We start from the raw sequence: 26,000 nt of genomic DNA on the forward strand, positions 1-26,000 counted from the left end.
AAAGGACTTGGCCAGTGAGCCAAGGCAGGTTTGAGCTAATTCTTCAGTGGGCCTTTCGGGGCCTTCAGCCCCCGGCTGTCCTGTCTCTCCTGCCACCTGCCCTGCGTTCAGGCCTCCTCAGTTGGCTGGTGAGGCTCCCCTACCTGGCCTCCTTCCTGCATTTCTGGTCCGCTCTTTGTGCTCGGCTCTGCTGTTACTTCCTTCCGAAAGTCGGTCACACCCTCACCCTTCCTGCGTCCACAGTGCTCTGTGCACCCCTTCTGTAGCATCCATCGGAGTGTATGGCAATTTCCTGTGTAAGTCATGGCAGTGCACACCCACGCTGTCACCCAGGCTTCAGTGTTTTGCAGGTGGAAGGCAAAAGGTGGTGTTATCACCACCTGTATGGCGGGAGTGGCCCCTCGTGGGTGAGCCGGTGAAGGAAGGAGAGGTTATGCAATTTGCCCAGGACCCCCCAGGTGGAGGTGGCAAGGTGGGGGACACACCGTCCCAGCCTCACCCCTTAGACGCCCCTGTCTGCCCACTTCCCCACTAGACTGTGAACTGCTGAGGGGCCATGCAGGATGTACCCTTGGTTCCCACCGCCTAGTTCGATGTGGCACAGGCTCTCCAGGTTTGCTGAATGCCTGGAGGAAGTATGGTGGCCACTCAGACTTCCTCCAGCCTCTTCCCCAAGAGCTCATCGAGTTACTTTCAGAGTCTTCTCTCTTTCCTCACCTCCTCCCTCCCAATCCAACTGTGTCTTTCTTCACAGCCAAGGGGCCTTACCCCTATAACGGTGTGTGGTGAAGTGGAGGGGAGAAGGGGGAAGGGATGGTTTGTCTACCAGTTATCGGGGGCCACTAGGTGAGAATCAGAGTTTTGATCTTTCCATTCACTTGTTCATTCATGTGACTTTTCATGCAAATATCAAGAACCTAGTATATGTCATGGAGAAGGAAATGGGAACCCACTCCAGTATTCTTGTATAGAGAACCCTGCAGACAGAGGAGCCTGGTGGGCTGCTGACCATAGGGTCACACAGAGTCGGACACGACTGAAGCAACTTAGCATGCGTGCATGCATTGGAGAAGGGAATGGTAACCCACTCCAGTGTTCTTGCCTGGAGAATCCCAGGGACAGAGGAGCCTGGTGGGCCGCCGTCTATGGGGTCGCACAGAGTCGGACACGACTGAAGTGAAACAGCAGCAGCAGCAGCAGCAGTATATGTCAGGTGTTGGGTTTACAGTGGTGAACAAAACAGATATTTCCAAGCTCTCACAGACTGTGATTAAGTAAAGAAATAAATCAAAATATGATTAGTTTGTAACAAGTGCCAAGAGAGAGTGACCACCGAGCTGGGGACTACGCTAGCTTGAGGTGCCGGGAAAGCCTTGCATTAGAGATGTGATTGCTGCTTGAGGACGAGAGATGGGATGCAGGCAGCAGTCCCACAAGGAAGCAGTGAGTGAGAAGCTCTCACCTGGGGACGGTGGGAGACAGCTGGGTCCCTTAGAACTCCAATCTTGCTAGACCTCTTTGAAGACTCTGTTGCCTTCCTTCTGAGAACGCCCCTGCCTTGGGCTTTTGTGGTATTTTGCAGTCTCATCTTCCTTCTCTTGGGGGCCTGTCCTTGCTCCTCCATTCTCTCCCACAAACTCCTGGGGTGTCTCAGGTATTCCTTCTCATCACCTGTTCTATACTCCCATCTTCTCATTGGTGTTCTTATCCACGCCCATGTCTTCAGCCACCATCTGTATTTTGGAAATTCCTGGGTTATTTACCTATTGCTCTGTAATGGATTACACTAAAATGTAGTGACTTCCGACAACAATCACTTATTAGCTCATAGTTTCTGGGATTCAGGAATCTGGGGGTGGCTGAGATGAGTGCTTGTAGCTCCGAGCCTTTTGAGAGGTTGCAGTCAGCATGCTGGCTGCTGACAGGAGGCCTCACTCACTATGGCCGTTTGAGTGTCCTCATGCCACGGTGGCCAGCTTCCCCGAGTGAGTATGACCTGACCTCAGAATCGATCCACCGTCGCTTCAGCCATGTTCTCGTGGTTACCCAGACCAGCCCTGGTCTGACGTGAGCAGGGGCTACATAAGAGGATTGGAGGTGAGAATTATAGGGGCCACCTTGGAGGTGGGCTGCCACAATCTCTAAAGCAGACAAGACTGTTTCCTAAGTCTTAGATCCCAGCACCCAACCATCTACCAAATATCACCCCACCCCCGACATACCAGGGGCTCTTTGAACACATGTCCAACTCCACAAGCCTGGAAAAATTGTATTATGCAATTGTTAACATATGCAGAAGTGTAAAAGGTAGGTTATAAACTATCAAGCCAGCTGAAGCCTCCTCGATGTAACCTTCCTTAAGTCCTGTCTATCATACCAACCTCCTTCTGCTCTTTCCCAAATCTTAGTTTCTCACTTGATTCCTGGTGACAGCCTCCTGATTGAGATTCCTGCCTTGGTTTTTACTCCCTCCATTCTGTCCACATTGGCAAGAGAGCAAGCATCTGTAAGGCACACATCTGCCTCGTTTCCTGCTTGAAATTCTTCAAGAGATCGTTTAAAGCCCTTGGTGTGACGTTCAAGGTGCTTCAGGATCTGATTCTTGACTTGCTGGCCAGTGTCGTCCTCAGTACCTCCAATCCCACACCTCCTGCCCCATCATCTGCATCCCTGGAAGACATCTCGCCTGCTCCTCCTTGCTTGGCTCTGCACCTGCTGTCTCTGCCTCCGCTCTCCTTGAGTCTCTCACTCACTCCAAGGTTGGCACCTCCTCTGGGAGCAAGAATACCGTCTCAGGATGAGGGAGGAGCCTCTGCCCTGGGCTCCACACATCCTCTGCCCATCCCTCTCAGCGGCACTTCACTCCTTCATCCCATCACTCGAGCGCACTCATTCAACACCTGCCACATGTCAGGCACTGTTCCAGGTGCCAGGAACATGGCACTGAGCAAAACAAAGGCCTGCTCTCTGGAGCCTGCCATCCGTGTGAGCCCTGAGCCCACTTCGGCCCAGATTTTTGGTTAATTGTCATCTCTCCCTCTGCAAGACCCTTGGGGGCAGATCAGGGTGGCATCTCTGACCTGTGTTCCTAGCATCTAGAAGGGACTTGATGGACTCAGCGCAGGAATGGTGCTTTCTGGAAGGGCCAGAATGTGGGAACTAGATGACCTGAAGTCTCCTGAGTCTAGAACAGACCTAGTTAACCATTCCAGGGTCTCGGTCATCAGTTCCTAGACACGGCACCCCTGGTTTGGTGAGGGAAGCAGGGAAGTGGGCAGCAGAGACTGAGAAGGCTTTGGATCAAGCCCTTGGCAAGGCCATCTCATCAAGAGTTGCTTGGGCTTGCATGTGACTCCCTGGTGTCCCCACCACTGCCCAAGACTCAGCTATTAATTACCCACCTGCCAGGCTTTCAGCCAGCCTTGCAGACCTCTTGGGTCTAACGCCATGGCCCACCCTGCTGGAGTGTGTCCAGCACTCCATGAGAAAGAAGGCACCGGCCGCCTTCAGGGCCCCCAGGGAGCCAGCAGGAGCTAGACTGGAGTTCTCCTGTGTTTTGGGAACATTTCGGGATTGGGGCCTGGAGTCCCTTGGCCACTGGTCCCAGCCTCACGTCAGCGGTTCTGAGCCCCCAGCTTGAGCCTGGCTATCAGTCGGGTCACAGTTTCCAGCCGCTCCTCCAGAAATTGCTTTCCTCGACCTTGGGGAAAATTGCTTCCCAAATGACACCCCTCCATTTCACAAGCCTTAAACACAGCACCGGGGACACATAAATTACACGAGGCCCTTCCCATTCCTGTCGGCTACATTGAATAATGTAGCATTTCAACAATACCTAAAGGTACACTATTATTAAAACACACTGGTATTAAAAAAAGAAGAAGCAACAGCAGTGGAGCTACATTAAAATTGTCACAGACTCCCACTAGATGCCAGAATCATAAAACCCAAATTATTTTTGCCAGAGAAAGGATTCATAAGGCATGAGGGGAGTTAGGAACGGAGCTGGTTTCACACGAGTGGTTTAAAAATGGGAGGAGGAGATTCATTTATTCAGAATATTACATATCCTCTGTAATCTTTACAACTGAAATGTGATGCTTCATGTTCTTCTCCTGGTTAAAGAAATAGCAAGTTTGGCTTTCTTAGCTTGAGTCTCATTTCAAGCTCTGGTTTTGGTTATTAACTCATGTTTTGGGGGAAGAAGAATGAGAAGGAATAGGTGTGTTGAGAAATTGAGGGGAATGCCGTCAGCATCCCTGAGAGATGCCTTGAGAGAGACGGAAGAGAGAAGATGGGAGAAAGGACCCTGGCTCACAGGGAGAAGCAGGTTTCAGAGAAAAATAAGGAAGGAAAACAGTGCCTTGCAGGCAAGTGAATGAGGACTCCGCAGTTTAACAAATGGGTACAGTTAGCAGGGGGTGCTTCCCAGGGGGCACGAGAGGTAAAGAACCCACCTGCCAATGCAGGAGACATAAGAAACACGGGTTCGATCCCTGGGTTGGAAAGGCCCCCCTGGAGGAAAGCTTGGCAACCTGCTCCAGTATTCTTGCCTGGAGAATCCCATGGACAAAGGAGCCTGGTGGACTACAGTCCATAGGGTCACAAAGAGTCAGACACAACTGAAGCAACTTAGCATGCCTGCATTCATAGTTAGCAGGGGGCTTCCCTAGTACCTCAGCAGTAAAGAACCTGCCTTCCAGGAGACACAGGTTTGATCCCCTAGTCAGGAATATCCCCTGGAAAATGAAATGGCAACCCACTCCAGTATTCTTGCCTAGGAAATCCCATGGACAAGAGTGCCTGGCAGGCTACAGTCCATGGGGTCGCAAAAGAGTCAGACACGACTTGGTGACTAAAACAGCAACAAGCAATAGTTAGCAGGATAAGCAGCCCTGTTTGGTTTGGATATTTGGATAGTTTTTAAAATTGAATACCGAATCCCTGCCATTATTCTGAATTTTTTCTCAGTTTTATTGAGATGTAATTGACATATAACATTGTTTAAGATGTACAACATAATAATTTGATATTTGTATTTATTGCAAAGTGATCACCATAATTAGCCTAGTAATATCCATCACCCTCACATAGTTACATTTTTTTTCTTGTGATGAGAACTTTTAAGATCTACTCTTGGCAACGTTCAAGAACATACCTGCAGTGCAGGAGACCTGGGTTCAATCCCTGAGTTGGGAAGGTCCCCTGGGGAGGGGAACAGCTACCCACTCCAGAATTCTGGCTTGGAGAATTTCATGGACAGAGGAGACTGGCAGGCTACAGTCCATGGGGTCTCGAAGAGTCAGGCACAACTGAGTGACTTTCACTTTCCCTTCGTAGCACTGTCACCATGCAGTGTTATGCCCCCAAATGTGTTCATGTTCTAACTGGAAGTTTGTCCCTACTCACTACCTTCACCATTCCCCCCACCCGCCCCAGTCCTCTGCCTCTGGTAACCACCAGGCTATTTCTCTGTTTCTATGGCAAATCTATGCCACCACTCTGAACTTCTTTTACTTTCTACCACACCAAACCAGAGAACTAAAGGCCTCCCTCCTGTGCAATGAGATGCAGCAGGAATGTGTGGTTTGGGGAGAAAGGCCCATTTCTAAGATGTGTCTGTTGAGTCCTCTGGGATTTTTCAGCTTCCATTTCTGGAGTCCCTGTGGGAAGCCGCACAAGGAGGCTGGCACATCTCTGGCAGTATTAGTGTCCTCATTGAAACAACCAAACAAGGTACAACAAAATCCCCAAAACTTGATTTCTGAAGATTTCAGAGTCCTGTGGGAAAATCTTCGCTATTACCAATGGAGTCCCCTTTACTCCATCCTGCCCCCTCCTCGACTGCCTTAGGTGGCTCCTGGTGTTCATGGCTGACCTTTATGAAGAGGCCTGTGGCTCTGGGGGCCCTGAGAGCTCATTTGGCTCCTTGAAGCATTAGGAGAAAATGCCTCTGATTTAGTGCAAAGCCTTCTGAATGCATTACCCCTGTGCTTCTGGAAGGAGCCGATCAGGTGACGTTCCAGACGCCATGCCTCATGGAGCATCCCAATCTCTGGCGTGCGTCTACACACAGGAGGCTCTTCGGACGAGTCAAAGGGGCAAAGGGTCAGGGCTGTTAGTTCTGCTTGTCCTGGGTCACACAGCGTGTCAGAGATGGGGCTAGCTGGAGGAGAACATGCTTCAAGTTCTTCCTGCCCCGATGCCCCAGAGGTTGCAGAAAAGTCACCCAGTCTGTCATGGGGCAGGTGCCCTGTGCCTTGTCCAGAGCAGATGAAGGGCTGCACTTGCAGGACCACATCTGCCCAGAGGAGGCGCCGTTGTCCACACCCCGACGCCCAGTGGTGCTGTGTGCTGGCAGGCGGCCCAGTGAGGGCGCTCCAGGGAGGGCTCCATGTTAGCTCACCCGCTGTCTCTGCTTCTCTGGGTTGCCTCCACCTGAGCCCTGTGAATAAAGCCTCTTCCTCGGGTAACTTGTACATTACAAAGGACTGTTCTCTCGCCAACCTGTCCTTGGGCCCTGAAGTCCCAGTGAACCTTTCTCTTGAAGATTTGGAAGCAAATCCAGAGTATCTGCTTGGCTGTTGGACCTTTCTCTGCAGGAAGCTGTGAGCCTGAGGGGTCTTGGGTGGGCCTGGATTGTCGGCTTTGCTGTGCAGAACGTGAAGGTCATTCTACCTCTGGGAGTCAGAGACCATCCCGCTGACAGGCAATAATTAAGAACAGTTAATTCCACGTGTCGGTTTTCAGGTTGGCTGGGAATTTTAATGAGAAACGTTACTCGTGTGCACACTGCCCACCCAGACGCGCCTCCCTTCTTCTTTTCACCGTTCACTTAACAAATATTGGCCAAGCGCCTACTGTGTGCAGCCCTGGGCCGGGTGCCAGGAGCCATGGTGAGCATAGGTCAACACCAGTCTGCCCTCGCAGGACTCGGTTCAGTCCTACTTCAACGACGATGGTTCAACCCTTCTTCCCTCTCCGTTGCCTCTCCCTTCCTCCATCCTCCAGTCCTTTCATCTCTCCCCACCTCCTCACTCCCTTCAGCCCCCTCCCTCCCAGACTGACACCCCTGCTCAGCCCCTCAGGACAGTGTCCAGCCCCACAGAGGGTGGAGGGCAGAGAACAGGAGGCCTCAGAAAGGAACGGAGGGGAGACTGCCCGGTCCCTGGCAGAGCTGGAGGCTGTGTAGCTGCTCGTCTGGAGGGCTGGAGTCTGAGGGTGGCCAGAGGACCTTGTCATCCATGCAGTCTCTTCTAGAAGGAGCCTCCAATGGGGCCTGGGCCCCTTTCTGTATTGCCTTATTTTTTTGCAGAAGACACTTTCTGGAAGTCCAGGTGTTTATTTTTCCATCTTTTCTCCCCAGTGGCAAGAATCCAACAGGAAGCCTTTTGGGGCTGGAGTGCCAAAGGCAGCCCCCAGCCTCCAGCCACGTTGGGAGCAGAGCTGGGGGTTAGGGTCCGGCTGGCTCAGCAGCCACAGTGGGCTGGAGTGGTCAGACTGGGGCACAGGCCTGGGAGAGCCAGGCCACAGCTGAGATGTGGTGGTGGTCGGGGTGGGGGGTGGCTGGCAGTGGGAATGGGCTCTTTACTGTCCTCTCAGACTCAGCCTTCCCTCCTGCCCAGGCTGCCTGCCCCGCACCCTTGGCAGGACCATGCCTGGTACTTTCCAGATCCAAGGCCTTTTCTATATCATATCTCCAGGTTTCCCAGGAAATAGGCCTGTGTCGATCCCCAAATTATTTTGAAAACCCCCATCACTAATGCCAGGAGTGTGGATCCCGAAGCAGGTAGAGGGGGCAAGGAAGAGTCCTGGCCAACAGTAAACCCTTGTGCCCCAGTGACCCTGGGGTTCTGCAGGGGGTGTGGGGGGTGGGGCCTCAGAGGGCCCCACACCCCCTCCCTCCCTGCAGTGGTGGGGGGTGAGGAGGCCTGGCAGGTTGCAGGGCAGCAGCTGGAGGCCCCTGCCTGCCTCCTACACAGGGTGTGCCCTGGCAGAGGCTGGAACCACAGGTGCCTGGCACTGAGCGTGGCACATGGTGGGGGCACAAGAAATGTAATTCCAAGAAAGAGGAAGATTCAGCTCCCTCCTGCAGCCAGTCCAACTCTTTTGCCTCAGAGTCCAGAGTCCGATATGACAGGCTGTGGCCTTGACCCTGGGCCCCGCCCTGGACAGCTTGGCCTCTTCGCTTTTTGCCGTATCAACTGAGCCAATCGTGTGGGCCTTGAGAGAGGCATCCTGGTGACTTCACTGCTCGGCCTTTACCTCCCCTGCCCAACCACCGCCGCTGGGCTCCGTGGGCAGGAAGAGACCGATTCCTTCCTCTGCAGCCCGGGAGCCAGAGCTCTCTACCTGGGTGGGCCCTGTGGGCCCCAAAACTGTGGGCTTGGCTTCTGTGCCGTGTGTGATGGATGGTGTTTTCTACTGAGGAGTGAGGGAAAATGTGCCGCTACAGTCAGGGACAAGCTGTTAGATAATCTCCCATCCAGCTCGGGTGGAGGAAAACACACGGAGCTGGGAGGGGGCCCCCTCCAGTCTGTCTCAGCAGGCACTGTGTGGGGGGCAGAGTCGGGTGATGGGCAGGTGGGGGACATGACTTTGACCCTGGAGAAGGCGGCCCAGATTGGAGGATCGGACATGGCAATCCAGGCGCTGGTGACTGGAGGAGTTTGGGGACGTCCCTTGGATTCTTGCTGCTCTGTCCTCCCTCTCTCTGTGCCCTTCCCTTTATCGCTTTCTTTCCCGGATTTAGGTAGCAGGGGCACGGGGCATGGGCCTGGCCGGGCTGCATCCACAGCCCCGTCTTGCTCCCAATCCAGCAGGTCTGGTGGAAAAGGAACGCCGGCCCTTGCCTTTTGTACTGGCTGCTGAGAATCAAGCGTTTATTATATGAGAAGCCGGCCTACCTGCCTTCTTGCCGCAGCAGCTGGGGTCACTACCTGGAGCTGCCTGCATGTGGGCTCCCTCCACTCCCAGTTGAGCCCCTTTTCTCCCCAGCACCTCTCCCCCAGCCATCCATCTCCTTGCATGTAGCCCACTGACCTGGGAGAATCAGATCATGCACTTTTATCTCTCCCCTTGAAAAATGGCCTGTGGAGCTCAGGGCTGTTCCCGGCCCCTCCCATGCTCAGGTCCTGGCTCCGTGCCTGGCACGAATGGCCACTGAAAAGGGGATGTGCCCACGCGTTTCTCTGCAGTTGGCAGCACTCTGTGAGGTTGGCCCTGACATTTGGGATGGGGCCCACCTCTCTCTTTAGTAACTGGATTTTAAGAAAAGGAAAAAACTGACAATTTTTTCTTTATTATGTTTCAAAGCTCTGTTGTGAGATTTCTGGGGACATGCCAATGGGTGGGGGGCAGAGCTGAACCATCCCCTGGCCAACAAGACCTCACAAGCCCTCCCTAGAGCCAGTCCTTCTGGACTGATCAGGATGGATCCCCTAAATGGATCCCCTTTATGTGTCCTTTCTGCCTAATGGCATACTCACTGGTGTGAGATAAATTAAGCAAAGAAAAGACTTCCAAGGCCCAGGTGCCTCCTACCCTCTACAAAACCTAACCAGCCACCATCAACAAAATAAACACAAACAACCAGATCCCTTCTGTTTTCCTGGGAACTCCTGCTCTAAAGACTACTATGAGACACTGTTCTAAGTAAATCTAGGAGTGTGAAACGAGAAAAAAAGTTGGGGGTTGTTTATTCACTTGCTCGATGAATACTGAGTGAGCTCCAGCTATGTGCTAGGCGTGTTCCAGGCACTGGAGATATATTGAATAAAACAGATCAAGTGTCTGCCCCAGAAGCTGGCATTCTGGGTTGAAGGAGGAGGAAAGAAAGACCACTGGCAACAAGTGCATCTCTGTAACAGCAGATTCAATAATTACTGGGAAAATTCATGGGGAAAAGGAGAAAGGAGTACCAAGGGGATGGTGGTTATTTCTGGTAAGGTGTTTGGTTTCCAGATGACCTCTCTGGAAAAGTGTCTTGCAATGGAATCCCTCGTGGGGGCAAACCCCAACTTAGGTAGGGGAGTGCAGTCCATGTAACAGCTGGTAGAGAGGTGTGATATGGGGTGGGGGCAGGGGAGGGGGAGGAGGCATGCTTAGGTCCGGAGGCACAGCTGGGAGGCCTGGGGACTGCAGAGGGTGGGGGAGGCAGGGAGTGGGCATGGTAGGGGGAGGGGCCAGTGGTACAGCAGGAGGCTGCAGTACCAAGGGTCCTGTGGGTAGAGGAGGATTTACTATGAAGGGATGCACCCATAGGGCTTCCCTGATAGCTCAGCTGGTAGAGAATCGGCCTGCAATGCAGGAGACCCTGGTTCGATTCCTGGGTCAGGAAGATCTGCTGGAGAAGGGATAGGCTACCCACTCCAATATTCTTGGGCTTCTCTTGTGGCTCAACTGGTAAAGAATCTGCTGGCAATGTGGGAGACCTGGGTTCGATCCCTGGGTTGGGAAGATCCCCTGGAGAAGGGAAAGACTTCCTACTCCAGTATTCTGGCCTGGAGAATTCCATGGACTATACAGTCCATGGGGTCCCAAAGAGTCTGAGAAGACTGAGCGACCTGCCCTATGCACCTGTGGAGCCTCGGGTAAGACCCTGCACCTTAACTTTTGCATCCACAATCTTGACTCATTTTCTTAGAAAAGGGCACACTCACCCCCCAAACCGCGTAAGCTTCAAACTCCCCAAACCTGGACTGACCTGGTTTGCAGGCCATTGTAGCAAATCTGGGTATTGCCTCCCAGTGAAATAGGACACAGTTGGGGGGACGCATCAGGAGAGTGAAGCCACCAAGGGAATCTGTTAGAATGAGAAGGACAAGGCAGTTGTCAGAGGTGGTGTGGCCATGGGTCCTGGAATCTGACCTGGGTGAGGCGGGGAGTGAGAGCAGGGGGGGATGAGAGACAAAGCAGGGTGAGATGGGCACAGTGGGGCCAGACAATCACGGAGGGGTAGGGGGCAGGGCTCCACCGCAAGAGAGCTGGGCGAGCTGCAGAGGATGTCCCACCCTGGGCAGCAGTCCGGCTCTAATGATTTGCTTTTCACAAGGTTCCCCTGAGTCCCTGGGGGTGTGATCCCTGGTGGCAACAAATTGGCTTCGAAGCTGCTCTCTCTTCTTTTGTTTATTAACACCAGTGTTTGTTTTATATATTAAGAAAAGGGATGTTGGCTTCAAAGGCATTTACATTTTTCCTTTTTTTTTTCCTTCAGGTTGGAAAGCTGCCTCTGAGACTCTGAAGATTTTCCTGCTGATACTCGCTCCTCCCCAGTAACCCTCCATCCCAAGGAGAGCCCCAGAAAGAACACCAGGGGGGCCTCCCTGCTGCCTCAGAACCACCTCACCCGCCACTCCAGGTAAGGCCGCGCCTGCCCACCACCACACCCGTCCTCGGAGTCTGCATTTGTGATGGAAACACATCTTAATGAGGAGATTTTATTTTACATGGGGGAATGACAGGGACCTTCTTCTGCTGGCTCCAGTCTGCAGGTTGCGGGGTCTTCGTGTCTTCAGGGAGAAGGACGGGGAGAATCGCAGGACTGCAGGAATGCCTTGGGTGGGATTTTGTAAGGAGTGGCTGCTGAAATCCATCAGCCTGGCGGGGAGTGGTTGTTCCAGGAAGGAGGGTGGACAGGGCGCTCGGTCCACCGTCTAGTGTCAGCACGAAATGCCACGGTGGCCAAGGTGGGGGTCTGACCCTCCCTTGCTTGGTTCCGTGCACCTTCCCCTGTGGCCCAGGGATGGGATCCGATGCCTTCACCTGGCTCTAGAGGGAGCTCGTAATTGCCCTGCTCCCTCCCCCAGTGGCTGGACTGTGCTTCAACCCTGGAGTTATCGGCAGGCCTCACGGGCTTAGGGCCTGTCCCCCGCAAGACCGCCCTACTTTTAGCTGCAGGTCTGAAGGACATTTGCACTTCTGACCAAGTGGTTGCGAATTCACAGGTTCCCGCAACTGCCTCAGTTTCGATAATTTGCTAGAACAACTTGCAGTACTCGAAGTGCTGTGCTTTCCGTGAATCTTTGGAAGAGAATTCTTGCTGCCTCCGTGAAGGGGGTTGCAGGGCCCAGCTGCCTCGCCTTTCTGTGGGTTTGAGAACCAGTGTTCTCCTAAAACAGTAAGTGCTTGGTGTCGTGGAAGTTGAAAGCAAGGGACCGGCCGATCCCGATGGCTGGTCCGGTCATCTGGGGCTGGGTGGGCTGGCTACGCAAGCTCCTTTTCCACCCGGAGCTGTTTCTGGGCGCACACGCCGTTTCTGGCCCCTTTGTGGCTTCTGAAGGTGTGCTTGCTTTTGGGAAACAGGAAATGCGCATCAAGGCTCTTCTCCCTTCCATTGGGGTGAAGTCCAGGGAAGAGAGGCATCAAAGAGAAGACCCTGGTGTCCTGTTCACCCTGAGTAGCATGAGGCCTGCAGAGGGAACTGGGCTCTGTATCACCTTCTGATCACCTCCAGGTCGGGGGGTGGGCCTCTTGACGGGAGAGGGCCAAGCACATCCATCAGTGATCAGGGTGCTGGCTGCTGACCCCCTGCAGACACCCTGCCACCCAGTCGTGGCGCCCCCTGCTTTTCCCAATGGGATCCAGATGCAGGCTTCAGAGGGGGCTGCCAAACCTACTATCTGGGTGTGCCCGTACATCCAGAGCTGAGGTCCAGAAAGAAAATAAAGGGTAGGGCAGCAGGCATCCCAACTGGCTCCTCCCTCCCAGCGGCCCCCTCATCCATGACTTAGTCATGAGCAGCAGGAGCAGACGTTTTGGAGAACAGTCGACCCGGGAGAGGGAGGTTTGGGGAATAGCGGATGCCAACACAGGGCCTATGGAGCCCCTGCAAATATACATCTTCCATGCCCTTTCACAGCGGAAGGTCTCCTAGAGAAAGTGCTCCCCAGTGGTGCTCCAGGATCAGTGATGGAGAGGCTACAGGGAAGAGCCTTCGCTCGGGTGAGCAGGCTGTTCCACTCCCAGTGGCGTGCGAGACTGCACGTGTATCTCCTGGTCACTGCAGATGTGTCCTCGATGGAGCCTCGAGGTCAAGTAGGGGCAGAAAGGGTCAGCCCAGGGCACAGAGGGAAAGCTGTTTCCTTCCTAGCCATCGTTCCATCCCTGGCTCCCTTCTTCTGCCTTGGAAAGGGTCCCATAAATTATAACCCACCCGGAGGCTCATCCTTTAAATAAGGATTTGATTTGGATTTTACTGTATAGTAAATTCTGAGTCCTTATTGAAAACATGGGTGGATGTGAATCTGCCGCAAAGTGAGATTTGTCTCTTACATGCAGGGGCACAGGCTGGGGCAGATGGGTCCTCCAGATCAACAGGGAGGGAACCCGCCTGTCCGCGTTGGGAACAGACACTCGCCGGGCGTCACCTGCTTTTCTGCTCGTGACCCTCCCCTTTCTCTCTCCCTTCCCTGTCTTCACTCTCATTGGACGGTCTGACTCCTTCCGAAGCTTGGTGCTGAGAGGGCACAGCAGGCTGTTTCTTCTCCAGATGTTTTCTGGGATGGGGGAACCTCTTTGTTCTGGAGATGAACAAAGTCTGACCTCTAGCCTCTTGAGAGGTGCTCCTAAAACCTGCAGGGGACAGGGAAGTGTCCACACCAGGGTTTACTCTTCTCATCTGAGAAAGAGTGGCTTTGGGTTGGGCCAGTGGCACCTTTTCCAGCACAGGGGACAGTGTGTGACCGCATCAGGGGCTGCCACACTCTTCTTGGGTCAGGTGTGGGTGTGCCGTGGCTGTGCAGCTGGCAGTCTGGGCTGTTGTTCCCCACCCACAACATTAGAACTCGTCTGTCTACCCCCGGCCCCCACCCTAGGGGATGGACCCCTGAGGGGCAACATGCGACTTCCCATAAATCATTCCCGAATGAGCGTGCTTCCTGCATCATCCATCACGCTCATCTCTTGTCGGCTTGTTTTTAAAAGCTGTTAAACTGGAATCCATCACATGGCACCCTCGGGGGGCCAAGCTGCAGCAAAGGCTGCCCGCATCAGCAATATTAATGCACACGGAGCTTTCTGGAGCATCGAGGTAAATGTCTCCCCGGTGGTGGGGAGACGGAGAGCGTGACTTTATCTAGTTACACCAGAAGCTAATGGGATGTTTCTCTGACACTTGCAGTTAATACATTCCTGCCATGCATGAGGAAGCCCTGGTGGCTGCTGGGTGGAACAGGTAATACCCACCTGAACGATGAGGCTGGGGTTTTTCCCTTCTTGCAGAATCACCTTTTATTTGCTTCTCACGCCTGATATTTTAATTCGAAGACTTTAGCTGAAGCCAGCCTTTGGAAAGACAAATCTTCCTAGAAACACTGGTGGTTGCTCTTCTATTGCCAAATGTATTTTGGAAAAGAAGATTTGGGAGGGTACTGAGATCAGCTTTAATCCTTGCTTCTGAACCTTCACGGTAAGAACAAGTTCTGCGGATATGCCCATGAGGGAGGGGGAGGAGTCTGGAACCCTCTCCTTGTAGTCATTCTCTCTCTCTCTCTGTCCCCTTTCCTCTCCTCTAATTACATGAGGAAGGCCTGGACCCTGTTTCTCTGTGGCTGGACTCTTCCAGGCTCTTAAACATTCACCTAATTGACTAGTGCTGGGTTTCCTTCCAAGAGCTTCCCTGGTGGCTCAAACGGTAAAGAATCTGCCTGCAATGCAGGAGACCTAGGTTCAACCCCTGGATCAGGAAAATCCCCTGGAGAAGGGAATGGCTGCCCACTCTGGTATTCTTGCCTGGAGAATCCCATGGACAGAGGAGCCTGCAGGCTATAGTCCAGGGGGTCTCAGAGAGTTGGACACGAATGAATGACAAACACACTTGCCTCCAAGAACCTCTCTGTCTGTCCCGGGCAGATCACAAACCTCGGTGGCACCAGTGATATTTTGTCCCATCTGCTTTGGACTTTTCCGATATCCTTTTCTGTGCCTCGTGTTTTGCTGATTGAAGGATGAAACTGCTTGTTGGTAGGGGTGGGCTGATATTTTTGGTTGGTGACCTCTGAACTCTGGGAGTGAGCAGCCCAGGAGGCTGGGCGGGTGGCAGAGGGCCCTGTCAGAGCACCCCCTTTGCGCCGGAGCTGTCCAATTAGAGCCCATTAGTCACTCAGTGTGTTAAAGCATTAAGAACAATTAAGGGTGAGAAGAGTTTCCAGATGTAGCTTCAGCTCAGAGGCTGGAAGGGAAACACTGCTGGCCGCTCCCCAAATGGAAATAGTCTGAGAGGAGTGGCAGGCGTCAGCAGTGGCTCCTAGAACCCAGGGTTTTAGGATGGGGAACCCAGAGGGGGGCTCCTGATTCAGACGCTAGGTGGGAGGGTCCTGGGGCCGCCGCAACAAAGGACCACAAACCAGCAGCCTTAAGACAACAGAGATTTATTCTCTCACAGCCCTGGGGCTGGAGGTCTGCAATCAAGGTGCCAGCAGGGCCCGTTCTCTCTCCAGATTCTGTGCTCGCTGCCTGTCTCGGTGTTGCTTGGCTGGCAGACACGTTTGTTCCAGCCTCTGCCTCGCTGCATGGCTTCTCCCCTCGGCGTCTGCCTGTCTCTTGACACAGTGCGCTCCTCTGTGTCTGTATACGTGTGCCCACATTTTCCCTCGCTTTTTAATAGCACCCCTCAACCTGCCCCCACCACCCCCTGCACTCAAGGAGGACCTCATCTTAACTTGATCACATTCACAAAGACCGTAAGTCCAAATAAGGTCATTGTCACAGATATTTGAGGATAGGATTTCCAGATATCCTTTTTGGGGGACACCATTCCACCTACTGTATCCTCTAAGACTACTGGGGAGGACGGTGAGCCTAGACACCTTTTCTACTTGTTCCTTCCCCCCAGAAGTGCTGTCATTGGTTCATTTTAAAGACAATGATAAGAATGTACCCATGAGCCAATTAAGAACTGAAGGCCAGCAGCCTCAAGCTGTAAGAGGGACTTCTTGAAAACCCCAGCCCAAGCTCATAGGTTGTCTGTCATTCAAGAGGCAGCTGCAGTGCCAGGAGCTTTTGCCTGAGATCCTTTCCATGTCACCCACTTGCCACCAATCCCACTGTTAAGACTGGTCTTAAGAACAAACCAAGCAGGAGAAAGACAGACCCCAGATCTAACCCTGAAAGTGAGCAGTCTTTGCCACATGTCTTGGGAGCTATTTCAGAGCCTGGCCGGTGAAGGTCTTCTTAGAGGCTCCGGAGGCCTGAAGGAAGAGATTGCAAGAGGAAGGTGGAGCCGGGCTTGGCAAGGTGAGGGAGAGAGGTCTTGGGGAAAGGAGGCCGTCAGGCACTTAGGGGCTCTGGGGGTCTGAAGCCTGGAGAGCCCAGAGGATGACACGTGGGAGTGAGACTCCAGAGCTGGAGGAGTTTGGTAGAGAGAGGAAAGAACACACCCGGGGACAAGGAGGAGTTGAGGCTGAAAACAGCCTGGTACCCGCTGCACTGAAGTCTGCAGATACGAAAGTCCAGGGTGGGTGAGGTGGCCTCCTGGGACTTCCAGTCCTCCTCGTGTGCACATGGTGCATTTCCTGCGAGATTATGGGCCATCAGTCACAGGGCTGTAAATGACTATCACCATTGACAGCAGCAGGCAGGTACATGGAGGGGAGAGAGGGACGAGTGTCACACTCAGTGTGCCATGCTGACACACGGGTGCACTTGTCACATTCAGTCCCAGTGAAGAAGTTGGGACTTACAGGTGAAGTCCTGGGCAGAGAGGCCTGAGAAGTTCTACATGGGTTTATACAAACCCGCTGATTCTAGATTCAAAATGGGCTGCTGGGGGCCATGAGGGTTTGTGAGCCAGCCGCACCCAGGAGTTGTTGTCTGCTTCCTGGTTCCACTGCCAGGCAGGCGCCTGGGTTAGGCCCTTGCATCGGATCCCATAGACCCCTCACTTTGTTCTGTGTCGACACATGGGCTGATGGTGAACTCCACTCAAAGGGCAAACTGACGAGCAGGGATTTTTATGGATTGGGAGAAAATTTTTTTTTTTTTTATCCGATTTGCAAGGATCCATTAAGTATTCCCAGGCCTGGTGCTTTCAAAGACATCTGTGTTCTGAAGGGCAAAGAACAGAAAGGGAGTGTCAGCAAATGCCTCAGGAAGAAAAATTAATTTAGAAGTAGAGGTTGAGACAAGCTTAACTTCAGTGGTGCTTGTGTCTCTGTGTGTAGGGGAGAAAACATGGAGGCAGAATAGAATCATTTTTCTCTTTTTTCTTTGAGGTGGGAGAGGAGGTGGCACATGGACAGATGGTGTTTTTGAGTGACCTTGTGTCGCTGAGTGTGGCTGAGTAACGGCTGGAACTGTAGGAAGCTCGCAGGGTGGGCCCTCCTGCAGCTACCAGTGGGGGTTCACCAGGATGCCAGCGTTCCGGAAGGACCTGGAAGCAGTCAGATGACAAACCCAAGTTCAGTGAAGATCAAACAACACCCTCATAACACAACCTCTTGTGGGAGACATCCGTGGGCCTGGAGTCTCTAAAGCCGGACGTAGAGCTTGGAGACTGGTCCAGCTGATAAGCTGGGGTGACCTGTGTTTGCAGGTATCTTATCCAAGGTTCTCATCTCTAGATTGACATGCGTCATCTCTGTTAATCCTCACAATAACCCTCTAAGCTAGGTCTCCTGAGGAAACAGAGCCATACAGGAATGGTTAGCATAGGGCTGTCCAGAATTTGAACCCACAGCCGCTGCCTGGTGACAACCCCGGTTCAGGACCCAAATCCCTATGATCCCAATTGTGCGTGCATGCTCAGTCGCTCAGTTGCGTCTGACTCTCTTTGACCCCATGGACTGTAGCCCGCCAGGCTCCTCTGTCTGTGGAATTTTCCAGGCAAGAATACTGGAATGGGTTGTCATTTCCTATTCCAGGGGATCTTCCCAACCCAGGGGTTGAACCTGCACCTCTTACATCTCCTGCACTGGCAGGGGGATTCTTCACCACTGCGCCACTTGGGAAGCCCACGAACCAAATCAGAGCCAGTGCCCACCTGTGAGCTGCTGCTCTGATTCCAGCAAGATGGGGACAGAAGTCGAGAGTGTTCACTTAGAACCTTTCACTGTCAAAGTGAAAGGGCAATTTTCTGTCTACTTTTGTGTCCACTGAATCTAATAATAAGAAATCAGGCTTTGTATTTTTTAAGTCTTTTTATCCCACTTTTCCAATAATCCCAGGCTTGTAGCTTAAAAAGAAATGTAGATCCACAAATAAATAAAGGTAGATTTGCAAAGAGTGAGACCTTGGCCACAGATAGTTTGAGAAGCCCAGATACAGAGGATACAGAGTCAGATCACAAAACGGGTGAAGTTTGAATAAGCTCCGTGGTTGACCTGGTTTGGGAATGTGGTCATGTGTGAAGGAACATTCGTTTACTTGGGCTGCCGTGACAGAGCGCCCAGACTGGATGGTGAACAGGAATTTTCTTTCTCACAGTTCTGGAGGCTGGAAGTCCGTCTAAGGTCAAGGTGTGAACAGGGTTGGTTTCTTTGGAGGCCTCTTTCCTTGGCCTGGAGATGGCCATCTTTTTCTGCATCCTCACATGGTTGTCCCTCTGTGTGTCCGGGTCCTAACCTCCTCTTCTTGCATGGACACAGTCAGATTGGATTAAGGCCCACTCGTATGACTGCATTTAAACTTACGGGCTTCTCAAGTGGCACAGTGGTAAAGAATCCATCTGCACTGCAGGAGATGCAAGAGACGTGGGTTCGATGCCTGGGTCAGGAAGATCCGCTGGAGGAGGAAATGGCAACCCATTCCAGTATTCTTGCCTGAGAAATCCTATGGACAGAGGATCCTGGGCTACAGTCCACAGGGTCTCAAAAGAGTTGGACATGACTGAGCAAGCATAGAGTCAATGACCCTTTAAAACTCTCTCTAAATACAGTCATACTCAGAGGTACTGGGGTTAGGGCTTCAACTTAATGAATTTGGAGGGGACACAAGTCAGCCCATAACAGAAGGGGATGTGAGAATTCTCGGCACTATTTTTGCAGTTTCTTCGAGTCTTAAATTATTTCAAAATAACAAGTTTTTTTTCAAGGATGACACTCACCTCCCCCAAAACAGCATGGCCACTGTGGTTTGGTTGGCAAGATCCCAGCAGGCATCCATCATTCCAGGTTTTGGGGGATGATACCAGGATGGAGGCCAAGTTGGTATGACCCAGGCCCTGCCCCTCTCTGCTGTCTGCCCTCTGGTTCCATCCATCCATGTCCACAGAGGGCAGCCGGAAGGTACATGAAACAGACACTGTGGCTGCCTTTCTACATTCTCTGTCCATGGAAGTTCCTCTTGGGTCCCTCCCTCTTTTTTTTTTTTTTAATTGATTTATTTTTTAATTGAAGTATAATTGCTTTACAGAATTTTGTTGTTGTTTTTTTTCTGTCAAACCTCAACATGAATCAGCCATAGGTATACTATATCCCCTCCCTTTTGAACCTCCCTTCCAGCTCCCTCCCCATCCCACTCCTCTAGGTTGATAGAGCCCCTGTTTGAGTTTCCTGAGACAGGCAGCAAGTTCCCATTGGCTATCTATTTTACATATGGTAAAGCAAGTTTCCATGTTACTCTGTCCATACATCTCACCCCCTCCTCCCCTCTCCCCATGGCTTAAGTCTGTTCTCTATGTTGGTTTCTCTGCTGCTGCTACTGCTGCTAAGTCGCTTCAGTTGTGCCCAACTCTGTGCGACCCCATAGACGTCAGCCCACTAGGCTCCTCTGTCCCTGGGATTCTCCAGGCAAGAACACTGGAGTGGGTTGCCGTTTCCTTCCCCGATGCATGAAGGTGGAAAGTGAAAGTGAAGTCACGCAGTCGTGCCCAACTCTTAGTGACCAAATGGACTGCAGCCTACCAGACTCCTTTGTCCATGGGATTTTTCCAGGCAAGAGTACTGGAGTGGGTTGCCATTGCCTTCTCTGCCGCTTCCCTGCAAATAAGTTCTTCAGTACCATCTTTCTAGATTCTGTATACATACATTAGTATACGATATTTACTTTTCTGTTTCTCTCTTGGGTTTCTTAAGGGCGCAGGCTTCTGTTGCTTCTGTGTGCTTCCCACAGCCTCACACCTAGTAGGTTTCCCTAAAAGACTTCACAGAATGTCTTGATCTAAATGCCCTTGAAACACTCTCCCTTCCCCCTGGGAAGCGTTGACTCACTGGTCACCCCAGGTGTAATGTAGGAGTAATCTGCTCCGTCGTAGACCCTGTCAAGGGGATGGGAGCACATTACTCACTCAACAGCATTTACCGAGTAAGGCGTGTTGTCACTGGGAAGAATTTTCAGATCACGATTATCCTCTCTACAGTGTATTTGGTTGAGAAGCTGTAGGTTTGTGTATCTTAATATCTGTTGTGCTGTTTGCAGTTAAGGAAACAGATGCCTGTACACCCGAGTGCTAGGTAACCTGGACAACCAGGACAAATGTCACCTGTGCCTGACATGACCTGAGGTGGCCTTTGAATGTTTTCTCTCGTTTGTGAGCCAGAATGTCATTGGATTGGTCACTGTTCTAGACCATTCTGCCCCCCAAAAATTTGCAAGGCAAGAGCAAAATGATTTTTTAGTTATTTAGTACTTCACATAGCCCCATACATTCTTTGCAAAAATGCTTTGCTCTCAGTCCCCAGGGCATACATGGAGCATTTCACTCTGACCCCACTTTCCAGGAGCTCAGATACCTGGCAGGCCACTCCAGTGGGAGACGACTCATTGTACCAGCCTCTAGAACAAGGCATGCATGGACCCAACACTCACCTCCACTGGCAGCTGGGAAGGCTGAGGCATTTTCGCTGAGGCAGATACAAGCCTTATTTTATCTTCTATGGAGAAATTAATTTGAGTGAATTTTTCTCCTTTTCTGAGTCTAAAGGAAGGCCTGGTTATAATTTCTTTAACATGAGAGGACATCCCAGAGGTAGAGCACGCACCTGAACACATGCTCTGGAAAAGGGAGATTAAATGGCTTGTCTTGGATGATAGAGGGCACACAGCATTTCACTAGAGGTGTGAATTTTTCCTCTGAAGACTCCAAAAGGACAGGAATATTAAACCTGCACTCCTGAGAGACTGGATGTCTGTTGCCAGAAGAGGTCCAAGGAAACCTGACATTTCTTTGATGTCTTATTTGTTATCTTAAAAATTCATGTAGATCTTCCATCTCGTGCACAATATGCTCTTGCTTGTTGTAACCTAACAGTACCATTTCTCCAAAATACTTCGGCTGAAACGCTTTAGAAATGCTGTGCATACTTATTCAGCGACCCTGTCTCATCACCATGATTCCTTAAGTGGCTTAAGGGGGTGGTTAGGGGTAGGTCTCTGGTTTGAGAAGCTTGGTGAGGATGTGGGGAGAGGGTTTCTAACATGAGATGCACATGTGTACTGGGAGGGGGTGGATTGGATTAGATGTATTTTAATGCCATCATCTGTGAAATTGGATGAGACCCTTCATACGATGCTATGACATTTCATATAGTGGGCCTGCTGGCCTAGAGATGAGCTGTTGAGTGAAGATACTCCACCCCCACCAGCCTGCCAATTTCTGGTAATAATCTCCACTCTTTCTTCTCTGTGTGGGTGGGGTGATGTCTCAGAGATACGCCTGTTGGCCATTGGAGGTGGAGTGATGTCTCCAGCTGGTGACATCCATGTGTGTGTTAGTTGCTTAGCCGTGTCTGACTCTCTGTGACCCCATAGACTGTAGCCCGCCAGACTTCTCTGTCCGTGGAATTCCCCAGGCAAGAAAACTGGAGTGGGTTGCCATTCCCTTCCCCAGGGGATCTTCCTGGCCCAGGAATCAGACCTGGGTCTCCTGCATTGCAAGTGACATCCATAGTTAGGATGAAATCCAAATGTGTACGTATTCATTCTCCGACATTTTTGGAGCACATCAAGGGCAGAAAACGACCTGCCGCTGTAGGTCCCAAGCTAAGCATAGGATGGTACAAGGAGTGACAAAACAGACAGCCTGTGGTCAGCGGAGAACCTCCATACGTGTGTGAAATTCTCACGCTGGGCTCTTATTACATCCTCAGAGCACTCTGTGAGATGTGTCTTTCTGTGGGAGGAGCCCAGCTCTGGAAGTGCACTCAGTAAGCAGAGGACCCTGGCTCTGTCTTTCCCTGCTTCACATCTTCTACCCTGGCTCAGCAAACTGCCCTTCCCCTGACATGCACCCTTCCTTGCCTTACATTATGTCTCCCTGCTGCAGTCCCACCATTTCGGTCTGGGCCCTGGAAAGGAATCTGCTTCCTGAGGTCACAGATCCAGCTGTGTTCAGCTGTGGATGTGAGGGGATGTCCAATGTGACAGATTCTATGCAGCCACTAGTGTGCTTGGGAGAGAATCAGACCCAAAAACCTACGCTTGCAGCAGAGATCTCGGGAGGGCAAGCAGCAGCATCAGTGCTTCCAATGAATATTCAAGGTTGATTTCCTTTAGGATTGACTGGTTTGATCTCCTGGTGGTCCAAGTGATTCTCAAGAGTCTTCTCCAGCCTCACAATCCGAGAGCATCAATTCTTCGATGCTCAACCTTCTTTATGAATCAACACACACATCTATACGTGACTACTGGAAAAACCATAGCTTTGACTATAGGAGTCTTTATCAGCAAAGCGATACCTCTGCTCTTCAATATGCTGTCTAGGCTTGTCATAATTTTCCTTCCAACGAGCAATATATCTATTTATCAATCATGCATGTATTTATCCATCCACCCATGTATCTATTGTCCATCTATGTGTATATCCATTACCTATCATTGTCCGTCCGTATCTTCCCACCTACCTCCTCTCTGGAAATCATTGCTTATTATTATTATTGCAAAGTTTATTTTTAAGGTTTGTCCTCTTTTGATCTTATAAGGTGGGAGTGTTTCCTTGCCCTGCTGTCTTTCATGCTTAAGTGGGTTCTCTATCACCTCTCAGGCCTCAGCCAACTAGGAAAGCTGTGAGGCAGGAAATAAGCATGGGCGTGGGGTGGGAGGCTGAGGAAGGCCAGGCAGAAGGCGGAAGGGAAATGTGGAAATGTGCCCGAGGAGCCTCCTGGAATGATGATCAGGACTGACGCATGACACGTGGCATCTGGCTGTGACATCCACGGCCGTCAACATCCAGCCCCTGCCCTGTTCCGTCCCGTCTGGCCCCTCCCTCCCTCCTCACCGTCCCGCCCACATGCTGCCTCTTGGTTCTTATCCTCCCTGTCCTGCCCAGCCTCACAGCTGGTAAACATCCAGCTCCTCCTCCGGGCCTAGGGTTATGACTGTCATCTTGAGGCTTTCTGGTTAGAGCCCTGGGCTCAGCAGGGGCCCGCTTTCTGGTTAGAGCCCTGGGCTCAGCAGGGGCCCACTGTGCCACATCTGGAGACCTTTTTGATTGTCACGACTGGGAGATGCTGCCAGCATCTTGCGGCTGGAGGCCAGGAAAGCTCCGCCGCACACGGCATCTCCCACCAACAGAGGATGACCCAGGCCCGGATGTCCCGAGTTGGGGTTAAGAAACTGGGCCGGATGAGGGCTCCTGTGTCTGGACTTAGTGCCCAGGTTTGGTGTGGTCATGGTCCTTGCATCCCCAGTGTCCCCCAGGGCACCTGTCCAGGGGGCACCCTGTGTCTCCACAGGGAGGGGACGCAGACTGAGAGGTGCTGTGGGGGAAGCTGTAGGCACTAGGCAGGGAGGTGGCACGATCCTCCCTGGTGCTTGAAAAATGACCCCCTCCGGGGCCCAAGTCCGGGATCCCAAGAGGGGAGTCAGGCCACGCTCGCAGGAGCTGAGGAGAAATCAGAGGCTGGAGGAACATGCAGGGAGGGGCCTAGTATGAAAAGGAAGACGCTTCCTGGGGACCCTGCGCAAGGTCTCTACCCCAGGTACTCACAGAGTGCTCAATGGAGAGAAACACAGGATTCTTAACAGAGACAAGGACAAGCCCAGTGAAAGTGGAGCCTGAAACACTGCATACAGCTCCCGGAACTGGCATGAAACATGTCAGGGGTAACATTCCCCTTGATGCTGACGATCTCGGGCCATGGGGCCAGTGGAGTGTAGCTCAGTGGACCGGTGCACACAGGTCTCACTGCCCACCTTGGCAGACGAGGAGCCGTCAGGGGTAGAAGTTCATGGATTTTTAAAAACCTTGCTATTTTGGGCCGGCAGGGCAGGAAGTGGGGACAGGAGTCCTGGGCACCAGTGTCCAAAGGAACACGCTCCACGGATATCTTGTGGCCGTGGCTAAGCCACCTATGTGTGCTCACAGGCCCTTCCTAAAGGAAGGACAATTGAAAAGGTGTTTGGAGCGTCTGTAAGGTTTTCTGCCCTTTCCCTCCTTCCTCCTCTCCCCCACCCCCACCCCAGTTCTTTATTTTCTGCCCTCACCAGAAATTTCCTACTTTGGGGCACTAGAGTAAGCAGATGGGGAAACATGACCCGCCGGCCTCTCCTAACCATTTCGGGTAGCCACATGCTTCCCCCCATCACCATGGGAGTAAGGGCAGCCCCAGGCTGGGGTCAGAGGCAACAATGATGCTACACTGATGGAGGTCACTGCCAGCGGTGGGCAGAGCCCTTCTTCCCATCTGATCCCCAGGTGAGAGGAGCCTGGGCCACACTCATCGGACACACACACCCCCCTTCAGTCATCTGAACTGACCACTCAAACAAGTCCCTGTATCCCACAGCAACACCTGCTACTCAGGAGGAAAAAAAGCAAATTTGCTTGCTCTCTTCAGGGTGTGTATAGAGGCGGGGGGTGTGTGTGGAGAGGGGAGGAGTCTCAGGAAAATACACATTTCTCCTTATATAACAGGCTGATACTCCAAGCCACCTTCTGGAAGCAGTGGGGCCCTCGGATTTCACTCTTCGGCTGAGAGTTGCTGTTGACAGGATCTTGGATCGCTGTGACCTGCCCTCCCACTTGGGGAGCAGCCTGGGTCTGTGATCCTTTGGGAGGACGAGGCTTTGTGGTAGGAAGCACCGTGCCCCCTGGCCCCTAGGACTATTTGAGATCACTGCGGTTTGGGGACATGTCAATCAAACCGGTCTATGGGCAAGTGAAGCCCAGGACAGCAGGTTGGGGGATGGAGACTGGGCACCAGGGGGAGGTCTAGTCTGACACCTGAGGGCAGGAAAAGCTGGTCCCAGCATCATGGGCCACAATACACACCCACAGAGGAGGCCAGCCTCTGGGCCATGAATGTACCGTAGAGCGTCTCTGCAGGGAGCCTTCTGAACCACTCTCCAGGTTTGGAAGTGGGGCAGGCTTCTTGGCTGAAAGATGTAGCTGAGTTGTTCCTGGGAGTGTGGGGCACCCAAAACCTTTGCTCGGAGAGAGGTCGCCTGTGCAGATGCACCACCCCCCCGCAAATGGAGAAGGAGAGCTCAAAGAAATGTCTGGTGTCTGCAGGCATTCTGTCCAGGCAACCTAATCCTTGCTGCACAGAGCCAGTGACCCCGTGTCCACTCCCAGATGTGTGGATGAGAGGCTGGGGGAGCCCTGGTGTCCACTGAAGGACTCCTTAACCTCCTTCCTGGCTGTGGGTCCCGGGGGTCCCAGAGAGGCCATGCGGCTCAGATGGAGCCTCCAGAAAGGTGCTGGCCTCTGCCTGGCAAAGGCACCGACTTCCTATTTATCATGCAGGGAGTGTTGTGTTTGGAGAAATTTAGATGTATTTTTGCGTGTGTGTGTGTGTGTGTGTGTGGTGTGTGTGGTGTGTGTGTGTGCTTGCATGTAAATGTGGGTAGGTGCTGTCCTGATTGATGGCAATTAGCATTTTCTAACGGGAACAGATGTTCGGACTGCCAGGAGGCTGGTACCTAACGCCCACGCCGCCATCTGCTCGCCGGGCGGGCAGGGCCAGAGGAAGCGCCCGGCCCGCGGCCCTGCCGTCCTCGCCGTGTGCGCTGGGCAGAGTCGCGCGAGATTGTTTCTGGAGGGAAGAGAAATAATAATAAAGATGTTTTCAGGGTTATAAATAGTTCATGCTGTTTATTATGGGATGGAGCGCTCTCCCTGACGAGCA

The 26,000-nt window shown here is 52.3% G+C and overlaps 1 protein-coding gene across 4 annotated transcripts in view; it reads left to right on the forward strand.

The window, feature by feature from the left end:
• Positions 1–26,000, forward strand: part of RBFOX3 (RNA binding fox-1 homolog 3) — a 434,098-nt gene that overhangs the window by 99,624 nt on the left and 308,474 nt on the right. For all 4 annotated transcript variants that reach the window (XM_060395813.1, XM_027974221.3, XM_027974223.3 and 1 more), the window contains exon 2: positions 11,216–11,359. The gene's annotated coding sequence lies outside the window, so the exon portion shown is untranslated. The remainder of the gene's footprint in view (positions 1–11,215; positions 11,360–26,000) is intronic.

This window comes from Ovis aries, chromosome 11, assembly GCF_016772045.2.
Source record: "Ovis aries strain OAR_USU_Benz2616 breed Rambouillet chromosome 11, ARS-UI_Ramb_v3.0, whole genome shotgun sequence".
NCBI classification, from domain to species: Eukaryota; Metazoa; Chordata; class Mammalia; order Artiodactyla; family Bovidae; genus Ovis; species Ovis aries.